General features: G+C 50.1%; 1 long non-coding RNA gene and 1 pseudogene across 6 annotated transcripts in view; one reads left to right on the forward strand and one right to left on the reverse strand.

Annotated features, from left to right (window-relative positions):
* The first annotated feature begins 2071 nt into the window (after positions 1-2071).
* LOC101096730 lies at positions 2072-2788 on the forward strand (annotated as a pseudogene).
* Positions 2789-10595: 7807 nt separating this feature from the next.
* Positions 10596-19593, reverse strand: part of LOC123385360 — a 30037-nt gene continuing 21039 nt past the window's right edge. For 4 of the 6 annotated variants that reach the window (XR_006597750.1, XR_006597745.1, XR_006597747.1 and 1 more), the window contains 2 exons: positions 18806-18915; positions 10596-15103 (listed from right to left, as the gene is read on the reverse strand). This is a non-coding gene — a long non-coding RNA (uncharacterized LOC123385360). The remainder of the gene's footprint in view (positions 15104-18805; positions 18916-19593) is intronic. The other 2 variants (XR_006597749.1, XR_006597748.1) reach the window with 2 other exon arrangements.

The following is a 19593-nucleotide window of genomic DNA, read 5'->3' on the forward strand; positions in this document are numbered from 1 at the left end:
GACAATGACCCACTGATCCGCCTTTCAAACCATGCCCTGCTGGGAGTCAGCCAAGATTGCAAGGTTGGACTCATCTGGAGGGAATGGAGCTACAGAAAGGACATTCAAGGGGGCCTCCCCGCTCCCGTGGTTGCTGCCCTCCCCATCTCCTGTGTTCTTTCCCTTCTAGATCACCCGCTAGGCTGAAGGAGCCCCCAGAAGCCCCTCTGCCCTTCTGCTTCTGCCCGCCCTCATGCTATGGCAGTTCTGTCGAATCTATTTGCAGACTCCTTATTACTGCCAAAGCTGCACAGTCTCTGGTGGGGCCTCCTCCTTTGTTGCTCGCAAAGCCTCCTCTGCAGACCTTCCTTTCTCAAACATTCCTATTTATTCTTTCTTTGTATAATATGGGTTCCAGAGCAGCCTCCTCCGGCCAGAGGCCAGCTCCGTTGGAAATCCCAAAGGCCAGCCAACTTGGTGAGGTAGTGAGACATTATCTCCTGCCTTTCCTCTGGGTGGTTTTGACACCCATAACCTTTCATCCATCAGCCTTCCCTGGATGGCTCTCCGCAGCTGGCCTGCCCCCCACTCCAGCTCTGTACTTGTTGAGGGCTCTGGATTCTGGTTCCCACTCCTCGTCCAAGATGGAGTTCTGTTACACCTGGGTTCCAAGAACCCCCTGTATTCAATCAACAACTGTGTCTTAACTACTCGCCATGTACCTGGCACTGTGCTGGACACAAGGACACACAGTCCCAGGCCTGCCCTAGAGGGGTGTGCATGCATAATTGAGAGGCATGGGTAGAAATAAAGATGTGTTATACAGTGTTATTACGGGGGTCTTCATATTTCGAAATATGTTTCCTGAGCCCCTGCTTTGTGCAGCACACTGTGCTGGGCACTGAGGATACAGCAGTGGCCAAAGCAGATGAAGTTCCTCCCTCGAGAGCTTCAGCCAGAAGTCTGAGTACAGTGTGAGCCAATAAGGAGAGTGACATTCCCCTGAGGGGCTGGGGATGCACGTAACAGATGTCGGTTCTCTCTCCACTCGCTGTCCCAGTTCGTGCCCACAGGGCCCCACTGCCAATGCTTGTGACTTGGCTCAGGGCTTTCTCCTGGCATGCAGGGTGGAGCCCAACTGCCAGGGCATTAATGGGCCGGTAGCAGTCAGTGCTGCATAGGAGTCAGAAGGTGAATATCCTGGCGTCCTCATCTTCAGGTGGGACCACCATTGTAGTGTGTTCTACACAGTGGCCAAGAGGTCCTCAGTGGGATGGAGACCCACTTCTCCATAGTGGTAGCCCCTCACTGACACCCCACATTGTCTCCCTCCCCACGCCTGCCTCACATCCCCTTACTCCTGCTGGCACTTCCTGAGCTCGCCTCCTGAATAAACAAACTACTGGCAGCCAAATCTTTGTTCCAGGTTCTGCTTTGGAAAGAACCCCAAGATACACCTACTAACAAGTAGTGGTAGTAGCAGCAGTCCAGTGAGAGCTCACAATGTGCCAGGCCCCTCTTGAATTGCTTGACTTTCCTGATGCATTCCATCTCTACAATGGCTAAGGATGGCAATTTTCTCCACTTCAAAAGGGAAGAAATAGAGTCATGAGAGAGGAAACTGGCACAAGTTTTAGCCCAAATCCAGGATTCCAGGCCCAGTTCTGGACCGAGCTGCTCAGGGTATTGGACTAGAGCCTCAGTTTCCTCTCCTTGCACCACAAGAGGATGCTCCTCGCCCACCCTCCTCACAGGCCTTGCCAAGCTATTGTAAAGGGGTTGTAAAGCTCCAGCAACAGAGAGGGCATGGAAAGCTTTTGGGGAGAAGGAGGCTCAGCGTGAAAAGGAAGGACGAAGAACGTGCTGATCTCTCCCAGGCAGCCGCTCCCAGCCCTGATGATGAGGATTCCATCTAGGAGGGGTGAGATCCCTGTTCCTGCCTCTTTGAATTCCTGAAGCAACTTTGGAGTCCACAGCCCTGGGAAGTTTTTCCCCAGAAGTTCTGTCTCTTCTCCAATATCCTAATCTTGCGTTTGTTGATGTGTTTGTTTAAAATTTCCCCCTCGCTCTTTTTGTGACACCTCCGAGGTGACTGAACATCTCTTTCCAAGCTACCAGCGGCCGGGAGCTCATTGAAGTGGATGATGAAACTTAGCATCTTTTATGAGAAGCGGATGGCCACAGAAGCTGCTGACGCTCTGGGTGAAGCACGGAAGGGTTCTGTGGCCCGACTCAGTGGTGACGATGGCAGACAAGGCTTCCCCCTGAAGCAGGGTGTTCTGACCCATGGCCGTGTCCACCCGCTGTTGAGTAAGGTGCCTTCCTGTTCCAGACCAAAGAAGACTTGAGAAAGAAAGCGTGAATCTGTTCAGGGTTGCCCTGTGGGTGCTAATCTCAGTGTTCTCAACTTGGTCTTTGTAAAAGAAGGGGGGGGTTGTGGAGAAGGATATTTCTGGATTCCCTGATACTACCAGGCCTCTTTTGGCTGGCAGAATCCACAAACATTTCAGTCTCTCTAAAGAAGACAATGTCCTCCAGTGTGAGAGCTCCTAAACACAGAGGTAAGAAACTCAGGACCAAAGCGCCCAAGATTCGGTGTCTTGTGAATCCACATGTCCTCCAACAAAAAGGTCGGTGTATTGCTTTGAAGAAACAGTGTGCTAAGAAAAGTAAGGAACAGGCCACAGAATATGCTAAACCTTTGGCCAAGAGAATGAAGGAGGCCAAAGAAAAACACCAGGAACAGGTTGTTAAGAGACGGAGGCTGTCCTCTCTGAAAGCTTCCACCTCTAAGTCCAGTCAAAAATGAGGTTTTCTAAGAGTGACAAATAAATAGGATCAGATATCAAAAAATAAGTGAAATAAAATAAAATAAAATAGAATAAAATAAAATAAAATAAATAAAAATAAAATAAAATAAAATAAAATAATAAAATAAATAAAAATAAAATCTCCCCTTCAGCCTGGGGCTCCCTGAGGGCAGGGCTGTGTCTCCCCCTCAGACTGGGGCTCCCTGAGGGCAGGGCTGTGTCTCCCCCTCAGACTGGGGCTCCCTGAGGGCAGGGCTGTGTCTCCCCCTCAGACTGGGGCTCCCTGAGGGCAGGGTTGAGTCTTCCCCCTCAGACTATGGCTCCCTGGGGGTAGGACTGTGTCTCCCCCTCAGACTGGGGCTCCCTGAGGGCAGGGCTGTATCTCCCCCTCACACTGGGGCTCCCTGAGGCCAGGACTGTGTCTCCCCCTCAGACTGGGGCTCCCTGAGGGCCGGGCTGTTTGTCTCTCCCTCTGCACAGTCCCAATATTGGTCCTGAGCATGGGCAGCTGTAGGAGAAATCTTCAGGCTAGGCAATCCTACCTCAGATCCAAGAACCTCTGAGCAGCTCTGGGGACTGGGGAGTGAGGAGGTTGGATCTTGACCCGGACTGGTAGGGAGCAGAGAGTCCAAGTGTTAACTGAGGATGTCCTCATTCTGTTAGTGTAACTTTCCACTTGACTTATTTATAGTCCACACAGGGTGATTTACTGGCAGTGGTTCTGCCACATCCTGGGATCTCCGTTGGGGCAGGGGCTGGGGGAGAAGAGGGGTGGGGTGGAGAAGGAAAGAGATGGGATCTCCAGGACAGAGGCTAAGTGAAATGTACCCTGGGCCCCCCAGTTCCCAGGTTCCCACAAGAAGCTATATGGGCCAATCTGAGCTATTTCACATCATGTTTTCATACCGAAAGTTTTGGTACAGGATGTATTTCTGGAGGATGAAATTCAATTCTGCCTGGAGGCTTGGCCTGGCCCAAATCACAAGTGGATAAGACATGTTTTTGGCTACAGGCCTTACCTCTCTAGGCCCTCCATTGTAGGGTCTGGCCTGCCTGTTCTTTTCCATCCCCCCACCTCAGCGCCCGTCCCGTTAGTCCTGGTCATCCTATGCTAACGTTGGGTCCTCCAGATGCCCACCATCTGCTGAGCACAATTCCTTAAGTGGGTCAATCCTAGGGAAACTCACTGAGCACTCATGCTACACCAGGCTCTGTTCTGAGCAGTTCACACACACTAACCTTAGAATGGTTATAACCCCATTTTACAGATTTGGAAAGTGAGGAACAAGGAAATTAGGTGAAGTGCCCAAGGTCACACGGCTGTCAGTGGCAGAGAAGCCTGGCACCCAGGTGGTCTGCTCCTGGTGGTAACAGGGGATTTAGACTCCCCCTACTACCTGCCAGCCCCCTTCCCTCCCCAGATCTGGCTCTCACCTCCCCTTCCTCCAAGCAGCCAGCATCTTGGGCTATGCTGCAACCTTCTCTTGTCTATAAAGTTTACCTGGGGTTGTCTGTGTTCCCTGCTAGCCTGCAGGCACCCTGAGGGCAGGCACTTCCCAGCTGCGGCCAGAGGACCTGTCACGTAGGAGCTGCTCCAGTGTGCTTGTGGGACGGATGAAGAAGTGATTGGGGGGCAAGTTGTCACCTGAGCAGCGGGCTTCTCTGTTTACGTAGGTTTCCCCGGTCACAGAGTGAGGCCCCAGACTGGGTGCCTGCACGGGTGTGGGCGAGCACATATGTGAGCATGTCTGTCCCCCTGTGTGGGCAAGTGCACGTCTATACGCACAGGTGCGCATGCGTAGGTGCGCGCATGTGCATGAATGCATGTGCCTGTGTGGGCTATGCTGGGAGCCGGCTGTGCTGCGTGGCCTGAGTCTCTCAGCAGCTTAATCGTGCCTGACAGGTTGATTAGAGGAGAAAGTTGCTGCGTCTCTATCGCAACAGACAGGGTGAGCGTGTCTCCACTTAACCTTTCCCTTCACGCAGGAGGGAAGGGGGTGCAGGCCAGGGCGGAGGAAGGGGTTCCGGGCAAGGAAGGTGAGGCAATCTTCAGGGAGGCAGAGGGAGCTTAGGGGGCAGGATTTGCAGGGCAGGGGCAAGCATTTGCAAGACAAGGCAACCGGTGTGACCACAATGTGATCAAAGGGCCCCCACGGTCCCTGCATGTCCCCATGGAGCTAAGCATGGACCTCTCTCTCCCAGAGGGCTGTGTGAGTGGGTGCTTAGACAATCCGCAGTCCAAGAGCCCATCTGGAGTCCCTAAAGCTTGGCTGTGCTGTGCTCAGGAGGGGCCTTCAGAGCCAGCGGTCAGCGGGGGTGGTGCTGAGGGTCACTCTGCCTTCAGCTGGGAGCCCAGAGGAGGAGAGCGAGTTGGTAGGGCTGCAGAAAACCTGGAAAAAGAGGATGTCTGTACCTCTGTCCTGTATGGGAGGAGACGACCTAGTGCCAGGAAGGTAACCTTCCAAGTCAGTTACCCACCCAGCACCAGCGGCATCTACCCCTGCTAGGGGCTCAAGCAGGTGGGTGCCCAAGGAGATAGGGTGACAGTGTGCCCTGGAAGGGCCTTGTTGATGACCCTTTCCAATCTGTCACTTCTGTCCTGGAGGCCTCCCAGGAGGGGACTGGAAGGGTCTCTAACTGGAAGGGTCAGAGTAGACCCCGGAGAAGGAAGCACCTGCCTCACCTGGGCCTGGGCTTTCCCCACAATCCCACCGCGTCACATGCTGCAAAGCAAACCTCCATGTTTGATTCCAGTCCGTGCTGCCTGGGTGAATAGGCGCCGTTGCTTTCAGCCACCTGAGCACTGATGTTCTGAATCATTACACTTTTTAAATTGAGAGTCTAGTGGCAGATCTTCTATGCCATCAAGCTACCCTTTATACTATTGTTTTTTAGAACTTCTAAATGTTACTGGTTAACCAGGGTAAAAAAAAAATCTGTGTATATAGTAGTATAATCTCAAATATTTTATTTGAGAATGCTTAGGGAGGAAAAAGAAAACTAGAACATATCCAGCAGCATAACAGTAGTTGTCACTGGGGAATTAGGTCTGGCTAATTGTTATTTATATTTCTTTGCATCCCTTCAATTTCATCATTAGAACAGTAGGTATTGCTTTCCTAAAAGTAGTAGGCCTGGTTTTGAATACAAGCAGGATGTCAATTTGGTAAGCAAACCACACATAGCAAAATATCTTAAAAATAAAATAAAATAAAAAAGAAAGTAATAGTGCCTATGTTTTGAAGCTATGTGTGATGTTTTTCTTTCCTTCAATCTCCCCGCCCTCTGCCCCCTCCAGCTACATTACCAACACTGAGGGTACAGGGTGGGTGTGGGCATGGTGGGGAAGAGGAGGGAGGCATTTCAGACCAATAAAGAAAATTATTCCTGCTATTCTCCCTCACCACCATCAAGAGGAATAGAGGAAGATAATTGTTGCTTTACCCAATGCTCTGGGTCTGGGTCAGAGGCCTTTGGAAGGACACACCATGAAATCAGTGCAACAGTCAGCAGGCCTTGTTAATGGCCTTCCCGAATCTGTTCCCTTCTTTGTGTCTCTGGCAGAGCTTTTGTTCCCATATTTGCCCTACTCCCAGAGGCTCCATGTGCAGGGCAGGTGCCCTATGTCCTTGATTAGTCTGGAGTGTTGCTCAGTGGGGCACTATTGGCGTTCCAATTACAGGAAGAATAGCATTTCTGCCCCCAGGGACTGTGTGTTCAGAGGGGTCCCAGATGTAAGGACTTCTAAAAACTCTCCTACGTGCCCCAACGTCCCTGAGTGAAGCTGTTATGTCTTGGTTGAGGGTCACTGGAAGCCAACTGCAATGACTTCATTCCCCTTGCCAGTGATTTAAGAAAAAGGTGTTATGAGCTGAATTGTGTCTCTCTCAAAAGATACGTTGAAATCCTAACACCCTGTACTCGTGAATGTGACCTTGTCTGGAAATAGGGTCTTTGCAAATGATTAAGTTGAGGTCCTTAAGGTGGGTCCTAATCCAATGTGATGTGTCCTTATAACAAGAGGTAAATTTGGACACAGACATGTAATGTGCAGAGGGAAGGCAGTGTGAGAGACAGGGAGAGGGCCATGTAAAGATTGGAGAGATGCCACACAAGTCCAGGAAGGGCTGGGGCCACAGGAGCTGGAAGAGCAAGGAAGGATCCTTCTTCCCCTACAGGTTTCAGAGGAGTGGGCTGTGCTGAAACCTTGATTTTGGACTTCCAAGACTCCAGAACCGTGAGACAATACGTTTCGAAGCCACCCAGGTTGTGGTACTTTGTTCCAGCAGCCTTAGGAAATGAACACAGCCTCTGACTCCATTTTGAACAATAACATTGGAAGGGAAGTGGATTGGGGGAAATGTTTTTCACTACTACAAAGAAACCCAAAGGAAACAATGATTTTTCTGATGATGATGATGATGATGATGATGATCTTATTGTGTCTGCCTGTGATGGTGGGGACTGCTGCAGCCATCTTGTGAACATGAGACACTAGACTGATACAATCAGCCTACGGAGAAAAAAGGTGGAAAGAACCTGGGTCACTGATGATTATTGTTGATCCTCTGAAACTTCCTAACCTTGGGACTCCTCATTGTATGAGATAATGCATTCACTTATGGTTGACATCATTTTGAGCTTGGTTTTCTGTTTCTTATGCTGGAGTGCATCATCCAAGACAAAGCATACAGTATCAATCAATTAACAGCCTCAGTCTGAGACCAATGGTTGATGCCATCTGAGAAGCTGACAACAATTGATGGCTCAGCTAAAAATCACCAAACCCTAGTTGTCAATATTAGGTCTATGAGCACGTGTCCCAGGAGAGAAATTTGAGGAAGTCGACTGCTTGTTTTTGTCTTAGTCAATTTTAATTTTTCAGAGATAGTCACAGAAGTGTAGAGAAGCACAGCCTGCCTGAGCAGGGAGAGAGTTCAATGTTCAGCTAATGCAGGGGTTCTCAAAGTGTGGTCCAGGACCTCTGGGAAACTATAAGGTCACAATTGTTTTTTATGATCAAACTGAGATGTGACTTGCCTTTTTCACTCTTGTTCTCTCATGAATGTGCAGTAGCGTGTTCCAGAGGCTGCATGACATGTGACCTCACAACACACTGCATACAGAAACAGACATGAGAATCCAGCTGTCTTCAAATAAGGCAGACACTAAAGAGATTTCCAAAAATGTACAAGGTCACTCTCTTTACAAACTTATTTTGTAAAATACAGCTACTTTTCATAAAATACAATTTATGTTAACTAGTGATGGGTTTATTATTACTATTTAAAAATAATAGATATTTGTTAAATTTCTCAGTTGATAAAAGTAGAAGGAACTCACATAAGTGAAAGCTCTTTGGAGTCCTCAATAGCATGCAACAGTGCAAAGAGGTCCTGTGACCAAATGGTTTTAGGACTGCTGATAAAGTGAGCCCAGAGTTGACCCAGAGCAAGGAGAAGGGGCTCTCCCACAGCTGGGACTACAGACAGGGGATGGAAACCGGATCTGCTGATAAGAACGGAAGCAAACACTTGCAGGTGTCTGCGACAGATGAGGCATGATGTAGAACCTTTACACCTGTCACTTAGCATAACTCTTACACCGATCATTCGTGCTTCACAACAACCTATGACACGGACAGGTCAATGCTTCAATCCCCATTTGGCAGATGAGAAAATTGTGAATCAGGCAAGATCATTCCCTCCCCAGTGTCCTGCAGAATTTAAATCCGATGCCACTGCTAACATTTCTGAATCCGGTGTCCCCACAGAGTCAGGAACTCAGGTTCCAAAACTTCTCTGTGTTTGGGCTTCAGTTCATACTCGGAGCTCCCTGAGCTCACAGGATACTCGTCTGTAAAATGGACATGATAATATCCAGGTTGAGTCAACAGAGACAGTGAATAGAAGAGCAAATGGTAAAGTCACTGTGATGGATATGACCCGTCATTCCAGCTGTGCTCTTTTGCGGGAACCATTTTTGGGACTACCAGCTGGTTGTGACAATTAAAAACATGGACAACACTCTCATGATTGAACACACATACACACACACCAGCAAAGTGACTTGTGGCATATACACTTTTATATTTGTACTCAGAGATTTGCTTTAATCATAAATGTTTAAGTTCTTCTCCGTGTATGTGTGTGTGTGTGTGTGTGTGTGTGTGTGTCTAACACACATTATCTCAGCCGCTTTTGTGAAGGGCAAGGTTGGCTGAATCAAGTTAATAAGAGCACCAATATCCACAGAGCTAGAATGAGCGTCAGCTCCAGGTGCTGGTCCAAGGGCTATCTCTCCTCTCTGGACCACAAATAGTCAACCGCACTTGAGATGACACAGGTGTTTTGCAGGCCTTTTCTGAGTCTTTCTCTCTCAGCACAAAATTAAATAAGCACCATTTCCAGGCACTATTTTGTGAGGCAAGTAATAGAGTCTGAGCGATTATTAGATATTTACTGTAGCAAAAGCATTGAACTGAGATGTGCTTTAAAAACATTAAACAGTAAGCAAGGGAGGGGGTAGCCCCTGGAGACAGAACGTGGGGACCGACTCTGGGAGATGCAGGCAGTGCTTCAGGCTGAGGTCCTGAAGGCTGTGCCTTGGTGGTGCCAGTGCCGTCCCCAGCCCTTGCATTTGTGGGGGAAGGGTCTGGCCTGGCTCAGGAGACCAGTATGCCACCACCTGCCAGCTCTTCACCAGCATCTGTCCTCAGGCAAGCCACATGCCTTCTCTCGGTCTGTTTCCTTTGCTGTGTACTCCGGGTTGACCAGATGACCCATATCATTCATTGTCTGTATAGATAAGGTTTCCTGTGGTCACACCACAGGGGGTTGGTGTCCAGAGGGGCAGAGGAGCAGGAGTGAGTGACAGGAGAGAGTGGGCTCTGCAGAGTCTTGGACCAGGTGTTTTCATGCCTCCTGTGACTTTCCCAGCACCCCAGAAAGCCTCCTAAAGTGTGTACAGAGGGGGTGGCGGTGCCAAGAATCAGCTCTGGGAGGGGAAAATGCCAAGAAAAGGAGGCATGGACAGAGGGAGCGAGGCCCTCAGAGGGAGCATATGGGGTCATCTCCCTGCCCCCTCATCTCTCTAGGATGCTTCACCCCATAGCCCCCTTAGGCCTGCACACTTTGTCCCTGAAGCCCCTATACTCCTCATGCCTGTTCCCCACAACTATCCCTGTCCCTCCACCCTCATAAACTGTCCTGCTCTCTCCCTCTCTTCTCTAGCCGTTGGCCTGGGCTCTCTGAATGGAAGCTCGTTCCTGTCCACTCACAGAGCCTCTCTTGTTCTGGATGCTTGGGCACACCTAGCCCTCTGCTCTTGCCAACTCCTCATGTGATGGAAAGAGCTTCTGCTTTGCAGTCACAAGAAGTGGCCTCTGGACCCACTCTGTCACTCATTAGTGGTGGATCTCCAGGCAAATAGCTTGTCTCCTCTGAGCCTCAGTTTCTTCATTTGTAATTCAGATACCTCACAGGATGTTCTGGTGGTTAAACATGAAAGCATTGTGGAAGCTGATATGGCATTTGCATGCTGTAATGTAGCTGCATTGAGTTCCATTTAATTTCATTTCATTATCCCCATTACCCTCCTCAAAGCCCTCGTGGAAAGGGTGAGTTTTGCACACACAGGCATGTCTCAGGGAGAAAGTCCATTTATCTTCCAGGAAGCTCTTTGCTTCTACACACATACACACACACACACACACACACACACACACACACACACACACACACAGAGTTGAGGCTCCAAAAGTGGGACTTGGAGCAAGACAGGTGGTGGGGAAAGGGTTGTATACCCCAAATGGAGGAAGGAAGAGCGGGCAGAAGAGAGAGTGGTACAATAAAGAGTATCAATAAAGATACTCTTTATTGACTGGCACTCCTGGGAAGTGCCTCCTCCCCACTTCCCTCCTCTTGGTACTCTTTTTACTCCCACATGCCACCTTTCTAGAATCAAATAACCCCGATCAGAATAAAAAATGAGCAAAAATGCGTGTCTGGGTCTAAGCTGTGTGAATCCCAATCCTTCCAGCTTCTCTACCCAAGCTCACCTGGGGTGGAAAAGGCTTTGTATTCACAAAGATGGAGGAAAAAAATGTTCCAGTCTGGCCATCCCGTTGCCACTCCATGTGACAAATGGTCGCACTTTAGCTGCCCGAGTCACACACGCCAGTAAATAGTACAGCCGTAGATCCACATGTCTCATGTTTATGGCCTCTGTTCTAGCAGCATCCTTAAGCAGTTGCTTGAGTCCCTTACCTGTCAACAGGTGGAGTGGTCAGGGAAAGGTCAGTGCGATGAGGCCACCCTGGGGTTATGCTCTGGAGCCGGGGGGATGTGCTGGGGACCCTGGGCCATGGGCTGATTTCTGCAGGATCTCAACACCTGGACACAATACACCAATCTGTAGGGTGTGAGGCTGGTGGCAATTGCCTACAAGTTCCAAGGAGATAAGATGACACCTTTTGCTTTGTTCTGCACAATATTTAGCTTTGGGCAGGAGAGGCATCAGGAAAATCAGAGGACACCTGGCCAGGACCTAGACCAGAAGGAGCTGGAACAGAGGAACATGGATAAGGAGGAGGATGAGGGTAAGACCATAAAAGGTAAGGATGACAAGGAAAGAAGATAAGAGGACAGGACACTGGGTTGACCTCTCTCCCTCCTCCCTCCTGTGCTCAGGACAAAGGGAAGATCCTCACAGAAAGCCACCCTGGTTAGTGAACATGTCTCCTACAAATGACCTTGGAGAACTAGTCTGGGGTTCTGGCAGGCAAGTCAGCTCCTGGTGCACCACTAAAAAATGAGTCTCCTCTTTTTGGAAAGGTCATGCTGTCAAATGAGCAGAGAGAGACAGAGGGGACGTTTAGGGTAGAAGCATTCTTTGTTGCAGAGGCTGATCCTACATTGTGGGGCATTTAACATCACTCTTCCCTACCCACTAGATGCCTATAGCACCTCCCAGTGTGACATCCAGGAACGTCTCCAGGCATCACTAAAATTGCCCATGGTTAAGAACCAGCACTGCAGGGGCCATGGGCTTCCTGACATGGTCACAGAAATAGCCACTCTACCTTCCCGGGTCTCCAGAGGACCTGCCTCACAAGCTGGCCTCTCAATGTATTTCTTCCACCCTTTCCCCAAGTCTGATGGGACACTTCCAAAAGCACCAAGGAGAAGACAGTTTGTATAAATGTTAAAGATGGATGCTTTTCTTCATCGGTCTCTGGGGTCCGCTCCTCAGACACCCTGCAGGGTCTGGGAGGGGCTAGAAATAAAAAACATTAGCACCAGTCAGCGGGAGGCAGAAGAGAGGAGGATTTGGAATTGACAAAGCCCTGCCATGGGGATGCTCTGCCTCTGTCCCTGGAGGGCCATGGGCACTTTTGTCTGCTCACCCGAGCAGGTGGAAGCAGAGGGCACCCGTGGCTCTCTGTGCCTCCGTCCTTCCATCCATGCAATGGAAGGGCTGAGCTGGAAGACGTGGGGTTTCTGCCCAACCCTGCTGAACCACATTCTGAGATTCTCCAGCTCTAAGATTATAATTAGAAAAAGCCTGATTTTGTCTTACATCGAGGATAGGCAGACATTCCATGAGTTCCCCACAGTTACCTCTTAATTACCTGAACAAGATAGGCAAGCATTGCTAATTCTAAAGGAAAAGATAAATCAAACTTTGGCTGGCCCTCAGATGCAACATGAATCTCTTTCTCTGCCTGCCCCTGTCTCTCCCCGACCCACACAAATATCTGTAATAGCAGGGCGACCCCCTTGGACCCATGGAGAAGCTACATGCTATCACTGGTAACTGGGAGCTGACCAATGGTTTGAGTTAAATGTTAGCAATGAACACGAGCCTAATGTGACCTGAATGCCGGCTAAACATTTGAGAGTCTCCCAGCGCCCAGTAACCCCCACCCTCCTCACCAAAAATCTAAGAAAACACCTCTGCCCTCCATTCTGAATCTCCTAACAGCTGTCCCGTTTTTTCTGTTTTCTGCTTCTCCGGCTCTCTCTGTCTCCCTATCACAGCCTCGGTGTCTCTCTTTCCACATGCATCTCTGGTGCCGTCCAGCTCTCTGTAGCACCCTCTCCTTCCTGACACCCCCGGCTTCCTCCCACCAATCACAACAAATTGACACAGAGTAGAGGCCCTGTCAGGAACATTATCTGCCTTTTCAGACCAAAGGGGTTTTCTTTGTGCATCTCACTGTGATTCATCTTCAGAAGGGATCGATTCCTGGGCATCCCTCTCTGCGTCTGCAGAAAAACTCTCTAAAGTGGCTGCTTCCCCACTCGGCCTGGACCTCTGGCTCTCATTGGGCAGCAAGCGCTCTGCTGTTCACTGGCCTCCACTCCTCCAGGAGGAAAATCAGCCAGGGGTGGGAGGAGGTGCTGACAACCACCACCCCCCCTCCCGGTGAGCTACAAGCAGCTCCGTGGAGGAAAAGGTGCTGGGGCAATGGGCCCTGGGATGAGAATCAGAGCCAGCGCCCAGCCGCCTCCACCCACTCGGAGAGTGTGGACTCCCATCCTGTGTGCTCCACATCCTGATTATTTATGGAGTTGTAAAGTGTCCTTCAAGCAGCTCATTCTTCTCAACAAGCTGAAAGGCTGGTGAGGGAAGGCGCCAGCCAAAACCCGGCCGCTCAGGAAGAAGTTGGAGGGGGAGGGATGCCGGGAGAGACCCCGCCAGCCTCCCAGGGCTCAACTTGCCCTTCAGGCTGACCTTGAAGAGTGGACACTGGCTCGGACTTCCTGTGCGTGTCCAGCTCTGAGAGCGAGGAGCGAGGGAAAGCACACGCCAGGAGAGGTGATCTGGAGCAGGTCCAGAGGCTAGGCAAAGACAGAGGGAAGTGTCAGGTGGCCTCGCCACCACTGCCTCCCCTCCCTGGAGTTCCTTTGCAAGTGTCCCCACCTTTCCTATTTCGGGAGCACAGTTGGACTTCAGAGAGTCTTCCGAACAGGGTGGCAATTCCATGTCAAAGGTATCAGACCCTGCTATGACCAGACCTTCTTCAAGGTCTCTGTCACCCCCTCGTCCCCCATGTGGGGTGGCAGGGGTCTCCCTGCCCTGCCAGGTAGACTGGGCACAGCCTCAACACACCCGATTCCTGGGTTTGGGTAAGCAGAGACCACTGGTCAAGTCATTGGGGCAGGGCTGAAGCTCTCTGGACTGAGGTCAAGGTGGAAGCCATGAGGGTCCTCTTAGGCCAAGCTAAGGGTGGTAAGGAGCTCTTGAGTGTTTCTGACGATGATGATGGTGTCCTTCCGAGGCCCCCCGATCTGAGTTGGGGTAACATTGGGACTTCAGGAATGGGTTTCTTGGCCGCATGGCATACTGACATCTGGGTCACATCGATTATATTCTTGCCCATGTCTTTTGTACAAGAATACATCACTGAATGCATCAAAGATCTGAATGGAAGTGGACTGTGGGGTTAAGAGATAAGTCCTGGGAGGCCTGGAATGTGAGCCAACTGGTAGTGAATAACTCACAACACGCAGCCTAGGGCAGGGAGACTTTTGTTCCCGGCTTTAGGGATTAAATGGTTGGTGATGGAGAAACAGAGTCCCCCATAAGTTGGAATGGTAGGTTCACCAGGTTTGGAGTGTAGCATGGTGGTTATGCCCATGATGTCTGGCATCAGATGGCCTGGGTTTGAATCCTGGCTCCAGAGCCAACAAGCTGTGACAACCTGGGACGCTCACTTAACCTCACTGTGCCTCAGTTTTCTTAACCATAAAATGGAACCAATAATAGCAACCTACCTCCTACATTAGCTGTGAGGATTTAATGAGATAATGGAACAGTGCTTCGCCTACAGTGAATTGTACCTAAGTGTAACTTATTGTTTTTACAGCTATTGCGGGACTCAGAGGGCTTGAATTCGATTTCCACCTGGCTCTAAGCCCACCCCATGAGCTAGGTGCTTAATTTCTTCAGGCTTTGCTTTCTTGTATAAACTTATTCCTGGGTCATAGGGTTGTTGTGGGGATTGAAAGTAAGAATGCACATGCACATGTTTACTACAACTGTACATGATTGTGCAAATGTGAGCTTTTCTCAGAGATCACCAAGTGAGAGGCAGGACTAAGAGATGAGGAAGAAAGGGAAGAGAGCCACAGGGACCACATCTAGATCATCAGGGAGGCATCAGGCCCACCACCAGAGGCAATCCAAGAAGGTTTCATGCAAGAGGAGGGCTGCACGAACCTGTCTCGCAGTGCTCTGAGAAGAGGTGACTCACTCTGGGAAAATGCTTGCCAAGGGGTTCTGCAAAGGGACACCACATACCACAGGCTCTGCAACAAGAAGCAGAGATTTTAAGCCAGGGTGCTGTCCTCCTGGGTCTGCAAAAGGTAAATCCTATCGCTCCCATTTCCAGATGGGGAAACTCAGGCACTGAGAAATGAAGTAACCTGCCCAGGATTGCACAGCCCACTCACACTCAATCCACATGGCTCCACAGCCCACACTCTTCACCACAACAGCACTCCAGCGAGGTGACATTTCACCTGCACGAAATCTGGCTCCTCTGTAAGGGTCCCCACCTCTCCTGTCTTGTGGAGAGTCAGGACTAAGGTTGGACCTCAGAGCATCATCTGAACAGGGAGGCTATAACACATTGAAGGTGTCAGACCCTGCTGAAACCAGACCTGTTTCCACCCCCACCCCCTGGTCTCCAGCCCCACGTGGCAGTTCCCAGGCTATAATTTCAAGACCAGTTCTGCTGGCTACCTTCTTGAGGTCACCCTGCTGTTCACGGCTCCCCAGCAGCTATTGCCTTCTTCTCCCTTCTATTTTGGGTGGGACTGTGCCAAACCCCAGGGGATGAGATCTATTGTGGTAATCCCACTCTGTCTTGCCAGTGATTGGTCTAGGGCTGGGCATGTAACCCTGCTCTGGCCAATGAGACCACAAGGAAACCTGCCAGGGGTGGGGCACTGGGGAATATATTCCTCCTGAATGCCCCCCCCCCTGCCTGGCCACCTGCGAGCTGGGCAGCCATCTTGTAATATTAAGGCCAGCATGGCTGCCAGGCAGATGGACAGACAGGAAAAGCCTGGGTCTCATATGGACCTGCCCTAGGTCTCATATGGACCTCTGGTTGTGTGACCTGATAAAACCCCTATAACTAAAACCACTTTGGTCAGATATTTGGTTACTTGCTGCCTAAAACAATTCACCTAAATCAGTTCTCACTGTCTTATTTCTTCCTAAGACCCAGAGAGGCAGGAAATCCAATCAACACCAAAGCAGCTATGTTCCCATACTTAGGAAGGCCTCCTTGGTAATACCCAAGGAATGAAAAGTGTTCTTTGGGCCAGATCTCAATGACCAACACACAATTAACTGTGATTCACTGCACATTTCATTTTTTGTTTTTTTTTTTAGAGAGAGAGAGGGCACAAGTAAGTGAGGGGCAGAGAGGGAGAGAATCCCACAAGGGGTAGAAAGAGAGAGAGACAGAGACAGAGAAAGAAACAGAGAGAAAAGTGGGGCTCACCCAGGGCTCATGGTTTTACCGGATGCAGGGCTTGAGCTCACCCAAAGCGAGGCTCACCCAATGCATGGCATGAGCTCACCCAGTGCGGGGCTTGTGCTCACCTGATGTGGGGCTCAAACTCACCAACTGTGAGATCATGACCTGAGCCAAAGTCAGAAGCTTAATGACTGAGCCACCCAGCCACCCTCATTGCACATTTCAAATCAAAGTGTATTCATTAGCTAACCCTAAACACAATCACATGACTTCTCTTTTTCCAGGGAGACAAAATTCTAATAATAAATAAAACTCCCCCATACACAGGTGGACACCTGCTTTCTTTTCCTGCATTCCAAGTGGAGATTATAACAGAAGGAACTTTAAGAAACCTTGTCTGCAGGGCCCTGGGAGGTGTTGGGATGTGTGGAAGGGACAGAACTTTGATATCCAGGAGGCTGCCTTGACAGGGACGAGAGAAGCTGCATAGAATATGAGCCAAGTCCCCGGGGAAGGGGGCAGTCCCTGAAGCCCTGCCAGCTGGAACAGAGTGGCAGCGCTGTTCAGGGCCTCTAGGACTGACAGGCATGGGTTTTGGAATCCCCATGCTGTGTGGCTGTGTGACCCCCCCCCCCCACGCCGCTTCCCTGAGCTTCAGCATACTTAAGAGTAAAACAGGAGCAATGATACCACCTGGGGTTGCTGTGACAGTGGAAGTCTGGAGGAGGAGTTAGGGAAGCCACAGCTGCCGCTGGGTCTCTGGCGCTGTCCAGCTTCAGAGAAGGTGATCTCCAGTAGAGCTCTGCAAAGTCCCCAGTGGGGAGACAGTGGCCACCTGGGACAGCTTAGAGGGAAGGGGGTGGCTCTGTCCACAGAAGCGTCCGGGCTGAGCACTAGCGGTGCTAGATGGCACTCACCACTGGGAGAACCACTCTGTGCTTTTGGGGGGCAGACTCTGGAGTAGAGCTGAGTCTACACCTGCCTTGCTCAGAGGACAAGAGGAAGCTGAGCTTTCGGTAGGGTTGGAATCCTAGGGGATCAGGACAGAAATTTCTCAAGGCAGCATGGAGGTTGTGCTGGGGAACCAAAGATATTAGGATTTTTCTTTCAGCTCTGCCCTTGACCTGCTGTGCTGCCTGGGGAAATGTGCTTAATGGGTACTTGCCACAGTTTCCCCACTGAAAGATGGAACTCACATAAAATAAAATAATAATTAAAAAAAAGATGAAACTGGGGTACCTGGGTGGCTCAGTCAGTTAAGCGTCTGACTTTGGCTCAGGTCACGATCTCACAGTTTGAGCCCCGCATCGGGCTCTGTGCTGACAGCTCGGAGCCTGGAGCCTGCTTTGGATTCTGTGTCTCCCTCTCTCTGCCCCTCCCACACTTATGCTCTGTCTCTGTCTCTGTCTCTCTCTGTCTCTCTCTCTCTCAAAAATAAATAAACATTAAAAATTTTTTAAAAAAAGATAAAACTCACAGCACCCCCCCCCCACCTGTCATGGGAGTGTCTGTGACAGGGTATAGGTGTCAGCACCTGTTGACCAGTCCCATGGCTTCTCTCACTAACTTCCATTTGCATCCCAGGATGGGGCGACCCTCTGGAAGTGTCCAACATGTGCAGGAAAGAAGGGAATGTTCTGAGTACAGGAGTGAGCAAAACAGCTCATTTTCAAGTCCAATTCCCACTTTAATTGAGTTTTGCTGAAAAGCCCCAATGCAAGCACTTTTCCTGCCATTTTGCCAGATTTGATGCTCACTGATAACAAAAATGCGAGGGGTGGCAGAGGACAGATTACTGCTATTGGCAGCGGGGTGAGAAGGGGTGGATGGGCAGTGGGCCTGGGGGCAGCCCTTGTAAGCAGAAGGGCCCCTCTCAATGCACCTCTCCCCACCGTCCCCTGCTCGCACCCAACCTGCCTGGCACTCCAGCTGACAGGCTCAATGTAAACCTCAACCTCAGGGCCACCCTGGTGGAGGAGGCGAGACGACGCCCACGTCACATGTCTGTCTGCCCCACTTCCTATGGGGCCGCACCTTCGGAAAGTGTCCTCACAAGGATTCTTAGACAGGGTCGGTTCACCAGGTAACCTGGTAGAGAGCAAGACACCAATGGGCTGGGACCCTGAACCGGTGAGCTTTGATAAGGAAAGAGTGCGGAATAGTGCCAGTTGAGGCAAGGGCCAAGTTGCAGGCTTCTGCACTGCGCAAAGATGGGGCGAGGCTCTCAGACATGGAAGACTTCACAGGCTCAATTTCGAAGAGGGTCAGCCCCACCTCCCTTGCCAGCCACGAGGCCCCAGAGAAAGGTTTCTCCCACACCACTCAGCCCTTACTCGCATCCCACACTCTTCAACCGGGCAGGGAAATATGGGCTGTTGTAGCGTTAGCAATAAGGCAAACTGAAAACCAAACAGGAATAAAAGGATCCAGATGCCTCACTGGCAATCATGGCCCTCTTGCCCAAGGAACTCCAGTCATTGGCTCTAACTGGAAGATTCTTATCGAAACGACAACAATTTACCTGCAACTTGAAGACAAATCAAGTGAAGAAATAGAGCCTCCAATATGATTCTCTGACTGCAGAGGAATCCTGGATAAACACACCTCTTAGGTTCTCTTCGGATATCAGATCTTGTAAAATAAAATATTTTGGACATAACCCATGTGACTAATAACACAATGAACGGCAGGTACCCAGCAATCAGGTTATGAAATTAAACATTATAGTTTCAGGTGAAGCCCTGATAAACTTGGCCCAGTCCCAATCCCTGCCCCTGGTCCAAGGCTGCTGCACTTCTGAGTCTGGTGTCTGTCATGCCCAAGCCTGTGTGGGTTTGTGTGCTCTTGCATGATACACGTCTCCGTAAATAATATGGATCACTGGCTTGTCTACTCTCATGATTTATACAAACGGTATATTAATGGAATCCTTCTAAAACTTGCTTTTCTTTATAGCATGTTACATGTTTGTGATTTATCCATGCTGATCCATGCAGCTCTGATTCAATCTTTTTTTTTTTTTCCTGCTACTTAGTTGGACATTTTGGTTTTCTCCAAAAATTGTGTTTGCAAGACATCCAAGCTCGTCTCCTTATGTGCACATGAAGGAGAGCTCAGGGACATAGCTAAAAGGGGCCTGGTTGGGCAGTCACTTCTGTAAGGTGAGGAAGTGGTACAAGTAAGTGGGTGCCAGAGACCCATTAGTTGAGAACCTCCAAGGTCTACATGGGGCAGTGGCATCCATGCTAACAAAGTCAGACCATGTTCAAGGTATCCAAAGCTTTATCCCAGAGAAAGAGTAGACAGAAA

Source organism: Felis catus, chromosome B2, assembly GCF_018350175.1.
Source record: "Felis catus isolate Fca126 chromosome B2, F.catus_Fca126_mat1.0, whole genome shotgun sequence".
NCBI classification, from domain to species: Eukaryota; Metazoa; Chordata; class Mammalia; order Carnivora; family Felidae; genus Felis; species Felis catus.